This window comes from Scyliorhinus torazame, chromosome 10 (assembly GCF_047496885.1).
Source record: "Scyliorhinus torazame isolate Kashiwa2021f chromosome 10, sScyTor2.1, whole genome shotgun sequence".
Classification (NCBI taxonomy): Eukaryota; Metazoa; Chordata; class Chondrichthyes; order Carcharhiniformes; family Scyliorhinidae; genus Scyliorhinus; species Scyliorhinus torazame.
The window spans coordinates 244,926,608-244,946,015 of NC_092716.1; the positions used below are offsets into that span (position 1 = coordinate 244,926,608).

Here is a 19,408-nt window from a genome sequence, read left to right on the forward strand (position 1 = left end):
TCTACACTTCCGGGGTCCGTAGTCTTTGGGTTCCGGTGGGAGTATGGTTGCAAAGCTGAAACTTAAAGGAATTGACGGATGGGCACCACCAGGAGTGGAGCCTGCAGCTTAATTTGACCCAACACGGGAAACCTCACCCGGCCCGGACACGGAAAGGATTGACAGATTGATAGCTCTATTCCCATCCTATTCATGTATTTGTCAAGATGCCTCCTAAACGTCACTATCATCCCTGCTTCCACCACCTCCTCCGGCAGCGAGTTCCAGGCACCCACTACCCTCTGTGTAAAAAAACTTGCCTCGTACATCTCCTCTAAACCTTGCCCCTCGTACCTTAAATCTATGCCCCCTAGTAATTGACCCCTCTACCCTGGGAAAAAGTCTCTGACTATCCACTCTGTCTATGTCCCTCATAATTTTGTAGACCTCTATCAGGTCGCCCTTCACCTTCCGTCGTTCCAGTGAGAACAAACCGAGTTTATTCAACCTCTCCTCGTAGCTAATGCCCTCCATACCAGGCAACATCCTGGTAAATCGCTTCTGCACCCTCTCTAAAGCCTCCACATCCTCTGGTAGTGTGGTGACCAGAATTGAACACTATACTCCAAGTGTGGCCTAACTGAGGTTCTATACAGCTGCAACATGACTTGCCAATTTTTATACTCAATGCCTCAGCCAATAGAGGCAAGCATGCCGTATGCCTTCTTGATCAGATAAGACTTAAATTGTTCATATTTTGCAAGTTGTGTAAACTGCTAGTGACTGCAAGGTCAAATAGCAGAAAGTCCCTTTGTGTTAAAGAACTGGGCTGAGGTCCCAGTTCAGTTTCTATGGTAACGACCAGTCAGTCCATGGTGATAAGTTCTGGTGGGAAATGTGTTTCGCTCAGACAATGTTATGGAAAATTACTCCAAATCATTTAATCTCTTAAATTGACAGACAAATTGGTCGAATTGAGTGAATTATAAATTAGTTAAAGTCAATCACAGCTGTAAAGAGGGCAAAACTTTAAGATAGTAATCTCCTTAAAAGGTCAGTTGTCGGGATGAGAAAACACTTCTTTTCCGGAATCACTCTAACCTTTTTTCTAAAACCTATTCTGCTTGCTTTGCAAAATCGCCATTTTCTTTTGTTTTAAATCACTCAATCGTTTTTGTACTGTGCATCTTGATTTGAAGAAATTAGCAAGAAATAAAACGTTGTATTTTGAATTCAACTACTGTATTTACTAAAGACAATCGGTCTGACCAGCTTGCTGCAGAGCTAGTTGGAACTTTCTAAAATTTTGTACTGAAATTGAGTTTACCAGTAGACACTAAAAAGCTGACAAATAAAGTTTCAAGTAACTTTGCCAAAAAGTAGTCTGGAATCTCTGTTATTTGGGAACTAAGAAGGGATAACGCATATCCAGGGTTCCGAATAGACACAGAAAACCATCAGATACCCAGATTGTTGGAAAATTGGCCCTTTCCCCTTCAATTGTACACACAGCATTATTTGGTGTTGATACTGTACAAATGTAGCTCACTGTTCTTATTTATGGTTGCTTCATCACAGTGCGTACCAAAATGTGAATTTAATGGATTCCAAACCGTTGTGTGAAAAATGGCTGCATTATGCATTCATTTCCCACACTTGAAAATGTGGAAATCTGAATTTGATCTGCTCTGTGTGCACAATTCCCTGTGCATCAAGCCACAGGAATTAAAAGGACACATTTTAACTGTTTGCGCCTCAAGTGAGATTATTCATGTCAAATATATCATATTGTAAACACTGGAAATGAATAAATTAGTTCTGGAAATACGAAAAAAAAAAAAAAAAACACCCAATGGGAAACGATAGAATATAAATTGGGGAAAATGTTGTGTCAATACTATATTTTTAAGTCCCCGGATAATCAGCAGATAAATGGTTAATTGATTTTGGATTTTTATTCCAAGGAAAAGCACTTTTAAAAAAAATGCTTCTTTCAAACCTGGATGTAAATATCAACTGATTTGCCTTGATCCCATGGATTAAAAAAAAACCCTGCTTTACATATACCAGCATTCTTCTATTTGTGGCAAAAACAGGAACAACAACAACTGTAGCCAGACAGCCGCATTTCTCCTCACGTCCCCTCGTCTCCCGAGGGCACTGACTCATGCAGGAGCCTAAAGCTGTCAACTTCACTGCACGCCATCCCCCCCCATCCCTTGTCTTGCCCAGTTTGTGGTTTTTCCCAAGTTGATGTCTAATTGTGTAGTAATCTTGTGTCTTAACGATGTGCTGCCTTTAATAAATAGAATGTAAAACTGTGATTGGTCGCGGGATTTTCTTTAAACAATCGTCACAAAGCTCCTGAAGCGTTTTAAAACCAATTTGTTTTGCTTTTTAAGAGAATGAAACTACTCTATTACTCAAACAGACAAGAAATTGAATTAAATTGAAAGTGCCATCACTTGATCTTTCACCCATTTAATAGGTATTGTGGTTATTACACACTGAAGTTATTCCTTTTATGTTACCCTGCATGACCATCTGAAGATGCACATATCTTTATGGAAGAAAATGACTAACAGATGCAGTTGCATGGAAAATGTCTTACAGACCTGTTTTTGGTGTATCAATACATAGTGAAAAATGCCACAACTTTCATGCAGAACCCAAATGCTATATACACTATACATTCAATAGCAACCCTGAATGCTATTAAACGCACTGTTGTGTTCTAATTCTGCTGAAAGGATAATCATTAAAGAAAATCTTCTCAACTCCAGAAAAAGGTCGTGCTGACACTGAAAAATGTGTATGGGAACACATGGGTCCATATTTTACGAGAGTCAAAACCTGACAAGATTACAAAATCATGTCTTTGGAACCTTAAAACAAAACACACTTTGAATGCTTAGGAACACCTACAACTGTAGTGGGCATACAATCAGAAGGTCAATTATTCCACAAGCAAAATTAGCAACAGCACAATTGTATAATTACCTCCTCTTGATCCTGTCACCTTCAATTACACGATGACGGAATACATGTGTGACAGGAAGAGATCTGCAGAGCTTATGGCCAAAATAGTACATTTCTCTAGGATTGCCAGACCTCAAAATTTATCATCTTGAATTTCAATGTGGGGCAGTGATGAAGTGGTGAAAGATGAAAGGGAAATGCCATGCCTGCACATCGAACAGGGTCTGGCACCCCCACGTAAAAGCAGAGCATCTAATTATAAAAGCGCAAGCCAAAAAATGAAAAATGATCACTCTGAACATCTGGTCAAGCAGAATTACAGTTAAGATGCACTTCCAATGGTTATACCTTTATAAGTCAAACCCATTAAAGAGCCAACAGGATACTAATGTCCAAGTTAGAGGTTTCTTAACCAATAAAAAATGAAAAATTACTTTTAGCTTGATGTCACTTTCGGACTCATCAAGATTTAATTCAACCATGGAACAAAAAACCTCTCAACAACTGAAGCGTACACTGTTTACCCCTAAGTTAAGTCAAATATAAAACGAACGCACTACAGCTTTCTGGGCATTTTATGACAATATGCAAAGTGTTACCATTTTAGGCAATACCTTTTATACCTTTAAAGCACAGAGAGAGGAATTATCTCCACTGCACCACAGAATATAACAATGAACCCAGGCGTGCCGGTGCACCTCATGGCATGTGCTGTTTGCCTGTTTATGTTTTTATGAGCAAGTTGCTGAATGAACAAGCTGATACCATGGCTGTTATCAAAACTGGGCAACCAGGAACAGAGTAAACAGGGGCAAGCAGATTGAAAGATCGTGAAATAAAGTCACAAGAACGGAGAAAGAAACATACACCATAGTTCGTGGAGTTCAATCTCAAATTAGGTACAGAAAGAGAAATAGAGGAAGAAGGAAAGTTTGTATTGTTATGATGCCTTGTCATACCGGGTGGGGAAGAGGAGCGAGATCCAGTTCAAGAGCAATGCCATTTTATTTAAAGTAGATGAAGTTTAAAATTCACGACGCTTATTAAGTGAATAAGACCACAAGATTCCACAGGTTTGAACAAACAAAAATAAACTTTACTATACAAGTTCAGAAAGATAGAACAATTAATTCACAATATCGACCTTATACTCTATACCATTCAGGGTAAGTCTGAGGCACATGTGAATTAACAGGTGAACTGTGCGCAGACGCACTACACCTACACAATAGATGACAGAGGGGACCAAAGCTAATTCCATGGATGCCCAGACGTTTGCCATATTGTGGAGTTACCAATCTCACTGAAAAGTCATCTTTCTGCTGAGCGTTTCAAGTCTCCAAATTTGAAGGTTGCGCCCTGGAAATCTCTCTCAAGGTCATTCCCACTTGGACGGCTTCAACAAGAATCCACCTCCTGCATTTCAATCTCGCCTTCCGAGATTCCTTTTCCCTGAATTTCGACACTGCTTCAAAGGGGTCACTTTTCCCCAAAGGCCCGCAGCACAGTGTCACCAATGTTCACATGCATTCTCAGATCTTCAGGGCTCCTCTCAAGTCGACTTCACTTCAATTCTGCTCAGTGTAGCTCTCTCTTCAACTTAGGAGCCCATTTCTCGACTTCTTTCTTTTAGCTTAACAGGGCCTATTCCCGATATATCTCTTTGTCCTTTACCTGGGACATCCTTCTGGAGCCTCTGCCTGGTTTGGGACAATCTTCCTGTTGCCCCTATTGTGGCCTGCTCCCTGGGACACCGATTTGGTATTGGTGCTCAAGATCAGGCCAATTGACCTGTTTTTTCACACCGTTCAATTTATTTTCTTGTGCAGGAGCCCAGGACCCCAGCCTGAATAAAGGAAAAAAGCTGAAATGCGCATGTGCAACCATTTTCTGGCTGGTGTATGCATAGGAGGCCCAAAGTTCATCGGGAACACGAGTTCCCGACCAATTATTTGAGTTTCTTAACAGCATTAAGATAGAGAGAAACAATATAACTTTTTAGAAATATACAACTCTCCACCTCCAATATTATGTACCGGAAAGAATGAAACTCCACATTTAAAATAGTTAATTTTCACTGGCAGAAAGGTTGATTGGTGATAACATTTCTCCAATCATTAAAAGGACACATTATTTCAATTCTAAGACTTAACTTTCTGTGTGGTGTTTAATTTGTATCTACCGCATAAATACAGCAACCTCACTCCATTCTAGGCATTTCAATATTGAAGAAGATCAGGAGATGGCGTTTTCGTACTAATGGAGAAGCTGCACACCTTGGATAGAAATGTTAAACTATTGGCTTTTAACGCACATCAACTCCTCACCGAAGTTGCTTTACCATTTGTCCATAAATAGTGGCACGTGCCATTAGCCTCACAGTTACCGTCACAGCAGAATCTGGGCCATAATTTCAATGTGATTTGAAATGAAATGAAAATCGCTTATTGTCACAAGTAGGCTTCAAATGAAGTTACTGTGAATAGCCCCTCGTCGCCACATTCCGGCGCCTGTTCGGGGAGGCTGGTACGGGAATTGAACCGTGCTGCTGGCCTGCCTTGGTCTGCTTTAAAAGCCAGCGATTTAGCCCTATTTCAAGTTTCTATTTAGCCTGAAGAATCTATTCTTCCCCGATAGAAGAGTCTAGATTCAAATCAGGGTCAGAGGAGAGTCTGCAATCGACATTATAAAAATAATTTCTCGTCTCTGCCACAATAGCTCCTATCACACTCCCCACTCCACTTTCCAATTCTCTCCCCTACTTTGAGCAGCGTCAGCTTTTCCTTAAGGTAAAATCTGGTTGAACTGACAATTCTACAGTTAAGGTTTTAGCGAAGCTTTGAGGAGTTCAGCACCAGTAACACTCCAGAAACTCAAAATGATCCAGGACAGAGCACTCCGTCCCTGACTGTAAACATTAACTCCCTCCACCACTGCCCACTTTGTGTGCAGTGTGTACCAACTACAAGATGCGCTGCAGCAACTTCGCCCAAACCTGCAAGCTCTGCCATCTAGAACAAAAAGGGCATCAGGTGCATGGGAACACTACTGCCTCAAGAGTTCACCACCTCATCGCACATTGTGACTTGGAAATGGATAGTTGCTTTTCCATCATCGGGGCAATTAAAAATCCCTCCCAACAGCACTGGGGATCGCATACAGACTACAGTGGCTCACCACTACCGTCCCAAGGTCAAGGAGGAATGGGCAATAAATTGCCAGCAAGATCTAGATCCATGGCTTGAACTTAAAAAGAGTAAATGCAGAAAATAGAAACAGATCTTTATTTCTTTAAAAAGTCAAATATTATTATGTCCGAATACAGTGTGGTGTAGTGGGTTAAGGCCAAGTGGGAGGAGGAGTTGGGGCTGGTGTTGGAGGTTGGGGTGTGGAGTGAGGCTCTGCGGAGGGTGAACACAACTCCTCGTGTGCGAGGCTAGGTTTAATAAATCTTAAAGTAGCGTATCGGGCACATCTGACTAGGTTCAGGATGAGTAGATTTTTAGGAGGAGTGGAGGACAAGTGTGAGCTTTGTGGAAGGGGTCCGGTCAACCACGTGCACACATTCTGGTTGTGTTCTAAGCTCGTGTGGTTCTGGGTCTCCTTCTTTGTCACTGTGTTGGCGATTCTGAAAATTGAACTGGAGCCCTGTCCCTTAGGGGCCATGTTTGGGGTGTCAGACTTGCCGGAGCTGCAGACGGGTGCGGGGGCCTTCGCCTCGCTGATTTCTCGGAGGAGAGTGCTAATAGGATGGAGTTCAGCTTCTACACCCAGTGCCTCAGTGTGGCTGGGAGATCTGACGGAGTTCTTATACTTCGCGAAAGTCAAGTACACTGTGAGGGGAGAAATTGAGGGGTTCTACCAAAGATGGCAGCCGTTTATTACTTCAAACAGCTGGTCACCAGAATATTAGTATTTGCAAAAGAGTCATCAAGATATTTTGCAAGTTTGGGGCTGATATTCTTTTTAATTATAAGTCTGAAATGTTATGTCACAGCTATCAGAAAAGCACCTTCCTTGATTTTTGCTGAACAAAGAAACTGGTTCAAGCGCTGAATGCAGCCTACTGTTGGATTTATTCTTTCAGCTTCATATGAAGTGTGACCAGTGGAACAGCTCAGTTAGTTAGGAAAGTGGGATGGAAAGAAAAGAACTGGTTCTTAAAAACTGCGGGGCTATTTGTAACACCATAAGTTTCTGTTACTTAAAACATAACAAGTTATTAACTATTTGCAACAAGTGGGCATATCTCAACACTCAACTATCAAGAACAACTTCCATATGCAAGTCCATCCCTATAGAAGCCCTTAAAAGGGCTATACCCTGGGAAGCAGTTCAAAAGGTATCCAGAGTGTTTCAACATTAAAGTCCAGATTTCATTTGAGCCCAGGTAATGATTATCAACAGGCTGTTCAACTATGGAAAACATCACCGTAGTCACGCTAATATCGGCTCTCACCCAATGCACAGACATATGGCCTTCCGAGTATGGGTCACTGAAAAACGAAAAGTAGGGGCCCTCTGGTTTTCCATCCATACCCAAAGCAAATGATACGGAGGCCAATTGCTCAACTGGTTGAGATCAGCAAACGTGGCACAGCCTAGAATTGAAACTGCAATTTTCTGAGTTATAATTTGAAGGTGCCTTTATCGGTTAGGGCCATGGTTTTCAACCTTTTTGCTTCCACGGCCCCTCATGTGTTCCTCCACCCTCTCAAAGGACAAATTTCACCAACCTCCAGTATTTTTCTGTGTAACTATTAATTACACAATACTAAAAATTAACATTGACTAACCATATATATTTCATGCTTGGTAATTTACTGTTTCAAATATTTATTTGACATTGGATTCTATGACATTATGAATATTTGTGCTCAAATTACACGTTGAGGACGAGTTATATCCACACTTCAAGTAAATACAAAAAAAAACAAAATTCAAGTCCTTGTCTTCATATTTCCTCAATTTTGTAGGATTGTTGGCAGCTTTGTGATTTTCTTTCCACTCACAACGCCTCCTCTTCAGTTTTCTTTAGCCTTCACTGAACCTAATTTTGCATTGTTACTCTCTGGATTTTGATGTTTTGAAACCGTATTCTTTGTAATTTATCTTGTTCCCACTGAATAGAATTTACAATGCAGAAGGAGGCTATTCATATTTCCTCTTTGTTCCTCTTATTTGTTTTCTCACCTGCTCTCTGAACCTTCTATCCGCAGCCTGGATCTCAACTGTATTTTCCACCTGACATCTATCATAAGCACACTTGCTCTTCATCTTGTAGCCACCCGAGTTAGCCACTTCCCGACTTAAAATGGAGAACCGCAAAGGCTGAAGGGAAATTCAGCCAACACAGGCAAAGACTAGCAAATACAGAAATCATGTGTATTAAGACCTGTAAGGAGCCAGACAGCACTGAAACCAGCAGCCATCTGCATAGTAATGTAGCAGCCAGCTACATATTAATGAGCGATCCCCGGGAACAATCAAAACATTTTAAGGTAAACAAAGCCAAGCCAGACTCCTCGGCGCCAGCAGGAGCCAACACAAAAGAGGTTAATGGACACTTAAAGACCGCCCAACGATCAGGGAACAGCTCCAGCATTGGAGAAATCGAACCAAGTGATTGGAACGAAGTCCAATCACTTGAGACCAGGTACGGGGTCCGCCCCGAAGGGCGGGAAGCCCCTGGGGACTATAAAGCAAAGCCCCCAAGTTCAAATCGTCCTTCTTGACAGGGTCACTCAGCAACGCGAAGCAACCCCTGAGAGTGAACTGTCCAACAGCCTCCAAGCAAGTAAGTCTCAAGTCAACACTCGCTATGAGATAGGCGCTCCTAGCTACCAGTCCATACCAGCTTTTGAATCCCGCAGACTCAGGACCTGACCGAAAGGCCATTTGTTCCCCATACCTGGTGGGCCAGTCCGAAGCTAAGTATTGGCCTGTTAGTGATAGAAATAGCTTAGAAAGTAGAGTTTATGCATGAGTAGTGATTTACTGTGTATAATAAATGTGCTTTGATTTGAATCTTACTAATTGGTGTGTTGAGTTATTGATCATTACTTGAACTTGAACCTCGTGGCGGTATCATAAAGATACCTGGCGACTCTAGAGCAAAGGTTATAAAACAGAGCCAATTGAACCAACCAAAAGTTAGCAACAATCTTAATTTCTATCTCTTTTGTCATCCAGGGAGTTCTGGTTCTGTTTGCCTTACCCATTTTCAATTCAACTTGCCAACGTGGATAAGTTCACATTTTCCCACATTATACTCCATACGCCAAATTGTTGCCCAATCAATTAAATTATCTACATCCCTTTGGAGACTCTTTACCTCCTCTAAACAGCTTACTTTCTTACCTGTCTTTGTGTCATCTGCAAATTTGGCTATCGTACAATTTGTTCCCTCATCCAAGTCATTGATAGAGATTGTAAATAGTTGGGGGCCCAGCATTGGTATCTGTACCACTCCAATAGTTACATATTTGCAACAACCCAAAAAAGGCCCATTTATTCCTACTCTCTACTCGTTAGTTCCTTTGTCCATGATAAATATGTTACAATCTACACCATGTGCACTTATCTAGTGTAATAAATAACCTTTGATGTGGCACCTTAGAAAATACCATTTCAAAACTGAAGTATCGCACATCTACAGGTTCCCCTCTATCCATCTTGCTTGTTACTTTCTCAAAGATGGCCAATAAATTAGATAAACATAATTTTCCTTTCATAAAACCTTACTGACTCCATCTGATAACATTACGATTTCCTCAGTACCCTGCCATAACCTTCTTAAAAATGGATTCCAGCAATTTCCCCACGACAGATGTTAAGACTAACCGGCCTATAGTTTCCTGCTTCGTGTCTTCCTCATTTCTTGAATGAAGGTTTAACATTTGCTGTTTCCCAATCCCGAGGGACCCTTCCAGAATCAATATTCTTTTGGAATGCCCCTCCTATATAATCTAGGGATAGTCTAACTACGACACTGTGATTCATCAAAACAGCGAGGCTGGGCTAGGAAAAAATTCTGACTTCGTTGAATTATTTGCAGTAACCATAAAATAAAGATATAAATATCATAATAGAAAGTAGAAATATTTCAGGGACAGGAGGAGAAATAATAAGAACAATGCACAATACTGTTAGCAAATTGTCCTGGGCTAGATTGGATCAATATTATCAAAAATAATACTTCTTCTGAAATGACAAATGAAATGAGTTTGGATAATCTCACGCCAGCTAATTAAAGGCACATCTACAAGTGCAAACTATCTTGACTACTGGGCACTTGTCAAATAGTCTTACTTTCGATAGCAATGGTTAGATTGGACAATAGATTTCAGAGTGCAGAATTGATGCAAAAGACGTGCAGAAGGTGAAACAATATTCCAAGTCCCAAAACCTTGTCTCACTTACTGAATATTAAAATAGAAAACCAAATTATGGAAATGCCTCATACTGTTTTATGCACTCTAGCTCGCTAACATTTCTTTACTAATTCAAAATATTGAATAGCAAGGGACACCTACACGTCTGTCGATTTCCAGGAAGACGATAAGAGTGAAAAATTGCGAGGTTGAAGGGGGAAAAGAGAAGTGTTTCAGAAAAAGTAAGCAAAGTACCCACATAATGAATCAGATCTGCGCGTAATCAACTCCAGAACGCAACCTCAGAAGAACACTAACCGGAAGGGTTAGTTCCACTTCTGTTTCAAATTCATGGCCATGACTAGGCAGTCAGTATCGAGATTTGGTCAATGGAATCCGCCAACGTCTGCGACCATGAGCAGTCTTTGTTTCAGCAGAATTCAGGTTCCCATTGGCAACAGAATCCACTCTGCCTCACTCTTAGTTTCTTTGCTTACTTGGCAAGAGCATGGAGCAAAAGAAAGAAACTGCAAATAAGCCCTACTCTGGTATAGGCAACATGACAGTTTGGATCAGAACTGCAGCTTTCATCAGTTTCCTCAAACTTGTCCAGTTCAAAAACGCTTCAAGGCCAAGAAAAATATTGAAATACAAAAATTATTAGCATTTTGCAGCCATGAATAGAATTAAAAATACTTTGTAGTGAATACAAAATCAGAGGTAGCGGATGTAAAGATTTAGAAAGCAAAACAGAATTGAAGGACTTGGTACAGAAAGATGGATCAGTTGGCCTTACTCCCTGGCAATATTCTGTGTTGGCCTAGATTCCTGAGATTGTATTTCAAAACCTAAACCAACCCATCATTCTCTATTTCAAAAATAGCAGTATTTTGGAAAAATACAAGGTATATGATATACTGTAGATTTAAGGCATAGTAACATTAAAAAAATACTGTTTTTTAATGACATGTAATATTTAAACTGAATTTTGAAAGGAACCACATGGAACAGCTTGCAATGGCTGAAAAATGTTGCAATGCAATACATTTTTATAGTTTTGAAATGCAATACAGATACTGTGGAACATGAAGGAACATGATGGAAAGGCCTTATTAAAATAAAGGTTTATCCATTAAAATTGCTATAAAACTTCTATCGCATACTACTAAATATTCTGAAGAGGTACACAATGCATGAAATGGGGCAGATAACGTCTCGTATGTACGAGGCAATATTACAGTCAGCTGGTAAACCTGGATCCAGTTGTCATTCAGCTGGGAAATTGCTTCCCGTGTCCCTCAATCAACATTGCAAAAACAGATATTCTGGTCACTGACCTCATTGCTCTTTCAGAAATCCGATTCTTGCCAATCCACTCAAACGGACAATTCAGAAAGGTAATTCAAATTTCTAAATAACTACCTAAGTTTAATGAGAAAACTCAAATTCTCTGTTATAGAAATTTAAGCAATCTGAAGTAAAATTATCTAACCGGTTATAAAAAAAATAAAATAATAATCATCTTTATTAGTGTCACAAGTAGGCTTACATTATCGCCGCAATTTCCTGTGTCAACCAGTCACTGTGAAAATCTCCTCGTCGCCACTCTACAGCCAGCGCCTGTTCGGGTATACTGAGGGAGAATTCAGAATGTCCAATTCACCGAACAAGCACATCTTTCGGGACTTGTGGGAGGAAACCCACGCAGACACGGGGGGAACTCCGCACAGTGACCCAAGCTGGGAATCGAACCCGGGTCTCCAGCGCTGTGAAACAACAATGCTAACCACTGTGCTACATGACCACAAGATGGCTGAAAATGCTTTGCAGCCCATTAAGGGTAGCAAGGATAATCCCGGGAACTACAGGCCGGTGAGCCTTACTTCAGTGGTATGGAAATTACTGGAGAGAATTCTTCGAGACAGGATCTACTCCCATTTGGAAGCAAATGGACGTATTAGTGAGAGGCAGCACGGTTTTGTGAAGGGGAGGTCGTGTCTCACTAACTTGATAGAGTTTTTCGAGGAGGTCACTAAGATGATTCATGCAGGTAGGGCAGTGGATGTTGTCTATATGGACTTCAGTAAGGCCTTTGACAAGGTCCCTCATGGTAGACTAGTACAAAAGGTGAAGTCACACGGGATCAGGGGTGAGCTGGCAAGGTGGATACAGAACTGGCTAGGTCATAGAAGGCAGAGAGTAGCAATGGAAGGATGCTTTTCTAATTGGAGGGCTGTGACCAGCGGTGTTCCACAGGGATCAGTGCTGGGACCTTTGCTCTTTGCAGTATATATAAATGATTTGGAGGAAAATGTAACTGGTCTGATTAGTAAGTTTGCAGACGACACAAAGGTTGGTGGAATTGCGGATAGCGATGAGGACTGTCGGAGGATACAGCAGGATTTAGATTGTCTGGAGACTTGGGCGGAGAGATGGCAGATGGAGTTTAATCCGGACAAATGTGAGGTAATGCATTTTGGAAGGTCTAATGCAGGTAGGGAATATACAGTGAATGGTAGAACCCTCAAGAGTATTGAAAGTCAAAGAGATCTAGGAGTACAGGTCCACAGGTCATTGAAAGGGGCAACACAGGTGGAGAAGGTAGTCAAGAAGGCATACGGCATGCTTGCCTTCATTGGCCGGGGCATGGAGGAAAAAGAATTGGCAAGTCATGTTGCAGCTGTATAGAACCTTAGTTAGGCCACACTTGGAGTATAGTGTTCAATTCTGGTCACCACACTACCAGAAGGATGTGGAGGCTTTAGAGAGGGTGCAGAAGAGATTTACCAGAATGTTGCCTGGTATGGAGGGCATTAGCTATGAGGAGCGGTTGAATAAACTCGGTTTGTTCTCACTGGAACGAAGGAGGTTGAGGGGAGACCTGATAGAGGTATACAAAATTATGAGGGGCATAGACAGAGTGGATAGTCAGAGGCTTTTCCCCAGAGTAGAGGGGTCAATTACTAGTAGGCATAGGTTTAAGGTGAGAGGGGCAAGGTTTAGAGTAGATGTACGAGGCAAGTTTTTTACGCAGAGGGTAGTGGGTGCCTGGAACTCGCTACCGGAGGAGGTGGTGGAAGCAGGGACGATAGGGACATTTAAGGGGCATCTTGACAAATACATGAATAGGATGGGAATAGAAGGATACGGACCCAGGAAGTGTAGAAGATTGTAGTTTAGTCGGGCAGCATGGTCAGCACGGGCTTGGAGGGCCGAAGGGCCTGTTCCTGTGCTGTACATTTCTTTGTTAACTACTTCACAAACGGTGACTGCCCTTTAGACCGTAGAAAATGTGGCAGTCATTTTCGCACAGCAAGTTCACAATCAGAAACGGGATAAATGACCAGATAATGCTTTTTGTGACATTGAATGAGAGATAAATACCGGCCAGGACACCAGAGACAATTACCCTGCTCTACTTTGACCAATGCCATGGGGTTTTTCATATCCACTGAAGAGGACAGACTGGTCCAACTTCTCATCTGAAAGGCAGCACTCTGATAATGCAACATTCCATTAGTACCGCAGCTGAGTGTCAGCCTTGCCTCCAAACCTGGTCTGACAACTGAATGAAAAAATGGCATTAAATTACAACTGATGTACATTATCCACTCTCCAATTAACATAGTCAACCAGTCAATGGAATTTTCATGACTTCTTCGAAAACCACTTAAATGATTAGTTACCATCTCCCTGTGGAATGAACCACACGTGCAAGCTATCGAAATATCTGGGATTCCCAATTACTTGGTCACTTATTAATTTGGTAACGAGCAATTCTTTCCTTAGGGTGGATAACAGACCTGCACATAAAGGTGGCACAATTTATAGACTACTTCCCAGCTATTTCTAGCACAAGATAGATTTGAACAAGAACTGCAAAACTGGATGCAAATGTCAAACATGGAAAGAAGCAAAAATTCCCCAGGGAAAAGTTTAATGTCCAGAGTACTGTCAGAAATTCAGCAATGGTGAGATATATCAAGCCATTAATATTCAGGGGACAGCAGACTCCTAGATTCTTCTTTCACCTACTGACCAGAGAGGAATTCCACCACGTGTCCTGGCCAATATTAACCCCTCACCAACATTATTAAAAAGTATTATTTTTTTTTTTATACAAACGCATTTTATTCAAACTTGTATCAAAGTAGGTTACAGCAAATAAACACCCCAGGAAACATTCTTCCCAACAATTAACTATACAGTTTGTATAGATTTTTCTCCTTTTTCACCCCCCCCACCATCCCCAATCACCCCCCACCCCCCCGCAACGAACAGCTCCTCAAACACGGTCACAAACATCCTCCACCTTTCCTCAAACACCCCTGCTGAGCCCCTTAACGCATACTTTATCTTCTCTAACCGCAGGAAGTCATACAGGTCACCCAACCATGCTGCTACCCCCGGTGGCGATGTCGACCGCCACTCAAGCAAAATTTGTTGCCGTGCAATCAGAGAGGGGAAGGCCAAGACATCGGCCTTCTTCCTCTCCATGAGCTCCGGCATCTCTGAAACCCCAAATATCGCCACCAAAGGGTCCAGGCCCACTCCCTCCTCCACTATCCTGGCTAAGGCCGTGAACACTCCCGCCCAGAATCTTCCCAATTTTTCACAACCCCAAAACATGTGCGCATGATTCGCTGGCCCTCACCCACACCTCACACTCATCTGCTACCCTCTGAAAGAACCCACTCATTCTCGCCCGAGTCATATGCACCCTGTGCACCACCTTCAACTGTATCAGGCTCATCCTTGCACAAGAGGAGGTCCCATTTACCCTTCGCAGTGCCTCACTCCATACTCCCCAATTGATCTCTATTCCCAACTCCGCTTCCCATTTCTCCTTGATCTTCACCACCCGCTTGCCTCCCTGCTCCCCCAGCCACTTATATATATCCCCAATTCTTCCCTCCCCTTCCACATCCGGAAGCAGCAGTCGCTCCAGCAGGGTGTATCCCAGCAATCTAGGAAACCCCTTCCAGACCTTTTGTGCAAAGTCCCTAATCTGTAGATACCTGTACTCACTGCTCCTCGGCAGTTCTACGCTCTCCCTTAGTTCCTCCAGACTGGCGAACCCTTCCTCCAAATACAAATCCCTCACCTTGACCAGCCCCACTTCCCTCCACCTCCTGTATACACTATCCATCCCCCCACGGCTCAAACCCATGATTCTCGTACAGCGGCGTTAGCACCGACATCCCTTCAAACCTAAAATGCCTCCTCAGCTGATTCCATATCTTCACCGTGGACTGCACAGCTGGGCTCCCTGAATGCCTACTCGGAGCCATTGGCAATGCTGCCATCACCATAGCCCTTAAACTAGACCCCTTACAAGATTCCTCTTCCATCCTAACCCACTCTACCCCTTCTCCTTCACACCACCGCCGCACCTTGTCCACATTCGCCGCCCAATAATAATGAAGCAAGTTTGGCAACGCCAACCACCTCTGCTGCCTCTACCTCTGTAGCAGGGTCCTCCCCACCCTCGGCACCTGCCCCGCCCATACAAAGTCAGAGATGATTGTGTCCACTTTCCGAAAAAAGGCCTTTGGTATAAAGATCGGGAGAGCCTGAAAGATAAACAAGAACTTCGGCAGAATATTCATTTTCACCACTTGGACCCTCCCCGCCAACGTTAAGTGCAGTGTATCCCACCTCTTCAGATCCTCCCTGTCCTCCTCCACCAGCTTCGTTAAGTTCTACTTATGGAACTACCTGAATCCCCAAGTACCTAAACCTATCCCTCGCTACCGTAAATGGCATCCCGCCTAAATTAGCCCGCTGTGCCAGTTCATTCACCGGGAATACCTCACTTTTCCCTACATTCAGCTTGTATCCCAAGAACCCTCCAAACCTCCCCAACAGGCCCATGATTCTTCCCATATTCTCCAACGGATCCGAAACATACAGCAAGAGTTCATCGGCATAGAGCGACACCCGATGCTCCCTCTGTCCCCTGCCGACCCCCTGAGAGCCATCTCCAATGGCTCTATGGCCAGCCCAAACAGCAGCGGCGACAGTGGGCAACCCTGCCTCGTACCCTTGTCCAAGTCAAAGCTTTGTGAGCTTATATCATTCGTCCTCACCCTCACTCTTGGCGCCACATACAGCAACCGCACCCATGCCACAAATCTCAGCCCAAACCCAAACCTTCCCAAAACATCGAACAAGTACTGCCACTCCACCCAATCAAATGCTTTCTCCGCGTCCATGGACACTGCCACCTCCGGTACCAGAGCTCTCGACGGATTCATCACCACATTCAACAGCCGTCTTATATTACTCGCGAGCTGCCTGCCCTTCACGAAGCCTGTTTGATCTTCTGCAACCACCCCCGGGACACAATCCTCTATCCTTCCTGCCAACAACTTAGCCAATACTTTCACATCCGTGTTCAATAGCGATATGGATCTATACAACCCACATTCCACCGGATCTTCCCTTTTTTTTGGATTAGTGTGATTACTGCCTGCTTCATCGTCTCCGGCAACTCCCCCTTCTCCAGTGCTTCATGAAACGCCCCCAACAGATGTAGTGCCAGGTCCGCTGCAAATTCCTTATAAAATTCTGCCGGGTACCCATTCGGCCCAGGGGCCTTCCCCGACTTCATACCCCTGATACTATCCAGCGCCTCCCTCAGCCCCAGGGGCTCCGCCAACGCCTGCCTCTTTGCTTCCTCCACCTGGGGACATTCCAGCTCATCCAGAAACCACCCCATGTCCCCCTCCTCTCCTCCTGGGTCTGCCTCATAAAGCCCTTGGTAATACTCTCTAAATGCCTCATTTATCTTCCCTGGCTCTGACACCACATCCCTAGCCCCAGTCCGGATCTTCAATATTTCCCTGGACGCAGCCTGCCTCCGCAGCTGGTGCGCCAGCATGCGGCTCGCCTTCTCCCCATACTCGTATTGCACCCCTCTTGCCCTATGCAGTTGCCCTATCGCCCTCCCCGGTGTCAGCCTGTCAAATTGCCCCTGCAACTTTTTCCTCCTCACCAATCCCTCCACGGTGGGCACCCTCGAATATTCCCTGTCCACCTCCACTATCTCGCTCACTAGATAGTCATGTTCCCCCCTCCTTTCCTTATTCGCACGAACCGTAAATGAGATAATTTCTCCCCGACCGCTGCCTTCAGTGCTTCCCAAAAAATGCCCGCCGACACCTCCCCATTCTGATTGAACCCCACACAATCCCAAAAAATAAGAAAAGATCAGGAAGTGATGGAGAAATGTAGTTTTCTCTTGTAATCACACCACATGAACTTATGTCTGGATGTCACTGCTTCTAATTTAACTTTTAAATGCATATTGGTTATGGATGTGCAAAAATAAAGGGCGAGTGGACAGTTCTATACTTGCACAAGTGCTCAAACATAAACACGTCTTTGAAGTCTGTTTAAAAGCCGACAATGTTCTTGCAAAGGAGGTCATATTGCTCCACTTGCGTGAATATTGTTCAGCACCTCATCAAAACACTAACAGACTCTTAAGATAACCTGAAAAACAGTAGCACTTTAAAAAAAAATCAAGATGAACTAGCTATACTATAAAAGATAACAAGAGTGCAAAATAAAGTTTCCAATCTGACATTATGATATTCCTAACAGGGTTTGCTTGCGACTTCTGTCATCTGATCCGTCAGTCAGGTACCTGTAACTCATTGCTAGGTACCTATTATTTTTCACTGTAGTTGGACATAGGTTTTTCTTTTTGTACCATTATATTGCTTAGTTGAGACTTCTAGCTGGTAGTTTGCTGCCCTCTTGTGGATTTCAGTAAAATTAACCAAACACCAAAAAACACTAAGGAGTTCTAAATTGAGCTCAGATTTTGCAGTCAACTGCGTACAAGCTGTTCATTACTCTTTTGCAAGCCTACAGATGATTTGTGTGTTTTTGCATGGTAACATCATGTCCAATACAACATGGTGTCCTGTGCAGGGAATCTGAGGCCTGTGTGAACAGGCCAATCAGCTGTATGTCAACCAATCAGATTGCAGAACCCTTACTGAGGCATGCAGTCTAAATCGGGAATTATAAAGTAGAATAGTTAACTTGATACAAAATTATGCACAAAAAATAAAATAGAGAGGGTAAGGAAGATGGGATCAAGAGATAAAAGAAAGACGGTAGCTGTTTTGCTTTTTAATCTTTTTAAAATCTCCAACGACGATTCAGATCCAATGGATGAGCCACTTCACTTAGAAAAGTGAATTTTCGAACAGTAGACAGGCTGTAATTAATACTAATCACAGAAGACTTTTAAAAATTCACTTCCACTTGGAATGGGAAGGCCCTAACCTTTTCTGGGGTGTTTAAGTGGGTCAATGTCATAATTCCACATTGCTCACATGATTGATTGCAGCGTCTCTCAGTGGGGTTTAAGAAAAGGGGCAAATCATACTGCAACTTCCTGATAGGTAAGAGGTTTCTGTCTGATTTACTCCGCATTAAGGGTTGGAACTGATAGTCCCACCATCTCTGCCACAAAATCCAGGTCAAAAGAGTGAAGGACAACATAAAAAAAAATTTTTAAAGTCAGTGTGAATGTCAGTAAAATGCATTGCAGTAAAATACACTTTCTAATAATCCACTTCATGTAGAGTTCCAACCTGTTTTGATTCTGATAACATTATTGGTACGTTAAAAAAAGTGTTGTGGTTAAACCTGGTTGGAGGTCGAACTTCAACAATTCAATCACCTTGTATTAAATTTCAAAGCCTTATCCTCCTTCTGAAGGAATTAAAATGACATCTACACAATTAACCTATGGGTTTTGCAGCTTTCAAAATCGTATGCCCCGCCCAAAGTACATCATGACATTTTAATGCAATCTATTGTCTACAGAAAGTTGAAACAGCCTCCCCAGCTAAATCCAGAGGGCAGAGGCTGGATGCACTGGTTGGTTTGAAATTGTACTACTAGATACATGTCAAAACGCATGAAAAACTAATGCAGCATGAGGGGGCAGGGATAATAATTCAATGTGATGAAACAGAAATAGGGCATCATTTAGTGAAACTTAATTTTAACAAGACACGAAAAAGGTTAGTAGAAGTCACCAACGCACTGAACAT

General features: G+C 42.8%; 1 protein-coding gene across 4 annotated transcripts in view; it reads right to left on the reverse strand.

Annotated features, from left to right (window-relative positions):
• The window catches only part of ext2 (exostosin glycosyltransferase 2), a 215,257-nt gene that overhangs the window by 171,669 nt on the left and 24,180 nt on the right, over nucleotides 1-19,408 (reverse strand). The gene's annotated exons all lie outside the window — the stretch shown is intronic.